Here is a 957-nt window from a genome sequence, read left to right on the forward strand (position 1 = left end):
TTTCTAAAATTATATATATATATATATATATATAATGAAAATATATGTATATATTATGGGCTCTAAAAAGTGCCACTGGACTCAATCGACTTCAAAAAATATTCTAAAGAAGTAGATTAAACAGTGATAAACATTACCCAAAGATTTTCTCTTTCTGGATCTCGTTCACATGATTGCAAGTCTACCATGGGCATCATCCACCATGGTTAATTACCTCCTCTTAAGTGAGAGAGAGCACACTTTTGATTAGGACTGACAATATATGCCCTCATATAAGTGCAGTGTTGCGATGGCTCTCTTAGTGCGATAGAGCAATGATCAACTCTTCTGTTGGCTTATTTACTGGTTCTTTCTTCTTGTATGTTTCTTTATTAGCAGGAGTACTTAATTCATTCTATTTGGGTGAACTCCGAAGCGTTTCCATCTGGATCACGAGTAAAAATAGCGGGCCTTCCAGACTTACTGAAGGTCTCGACCACCATGCTCCGGTCGTCCAGTCAAAGGATCAGGATTTGGAAGCTCCATCAAATGAATCATTTCATCACCAACGCACAACCAATCTCCTCCATATGGAAGCTTATCATGTGGTTTTGTTTCATTAATTTTAAGTCCAAGAAATTTTTTGGTAGAAATCAAGGGCTTTTTTAAGGTTCTCGCATAGAATCCCAACATGACGAATGCTGAGAAAACCGACATCCTCGTCGCTGACAGCAGACTCGCCTTCCCCCACCAGAAGCTCAAGCTCCGCCGACTCGTTGACCTTTTTTAGCAACTGCGCTCTTCGATTTATCCCATCTCCAAAACTACAGCAATGGTTGATGGTTGGAACAGAGGCTCTGCATCTAGATACAGGAACTCTCTGGTAAATCGGATTGGGAGATAACGGGAAGGTGATGCATCGAACAGCCATCATCTGACAGCCTCTCCTTCGCAGACAGCCTCTCCTTTTATATAATA

The sequence above is a fragment of the Phalaenopsis equestris genome, unplaced genomic scaffold (assembly GCF_001263595.1).
Source record: "Phalaenopsis equestris unplaced genomic scaffold, ASM126359v1 Scaffold000426, whole genome shotgun sequence".
NCBI classification, from domain to species: domain Eukaryota; kingdom Viridiplantae; phylum Streptophyta; class Magnoliopsida; order Asparagales; family Orchidaceae; genus Phalaenopsis; species Phalaenopsis equestris.